Genomic DNA, 486 nt, shown 5'->3' with positions numbered 1-486 from the left:
CCGCTCCCGCTCTCCCGCACCGTCCCGTCAGGGCTCCGCCGGCCCCCGCACCTGAGGAGGAGCCGCCGAGCCCGCTCCCCGCCGCAAAGAGATCTCCAGGCTCACTCAGGGGCGGGCGCGGCGCATTCGAACTAGCCGCGCGCCGCCGCCCTCCGCCAATAGCGCCGCGCTGAGATGATTCAAAGCGGCCAATCAATGCGGGGCGCTCCGGCGGCGCGAAAGCGAGGCTGAAAGGCGGGTTCTCGCCTCCGTGGTAGAACCGGCGCGGCCGGGCGCGGCAAGCTGAGTGAGGATGCTCAGGGCGTCCGCTTGGTTCGCGGCCGATGCCGGGGGAGGCAGGGCTGTTGGCGCGGGCGGGTGGTTGCCTGTAGTCTAAAACCACTCGTGCAATGAGCTGCTCTGGGACGGCGCTGATGGGTGAACTGGTCGCTGCTCCAATGACACATGAGGCTGTTTGCACGGTATAGGGAGCGTAATCGTACTTGG

Source organism: Haliaeetus leucocephalus, unplaced genomic scaffold (genome assembly GCF_000737465.1).
Source record: "Haliaeetus leucocephalus isolate CR32 unplaced genomic scaffold, Haliaeetus_leucocephalus-4.0 Scaffold229, whole genome shotgun sequence".
Taxonomy (NCBI): Eukaryota; Metazoa; Chordata; class Aves; order Accipitriformes; family Accipitridae; genus Haliaeetus; species Haliaeetus leucocephalus.
This window is presented reverse-complemented; position numbering follows the sequence as displayed.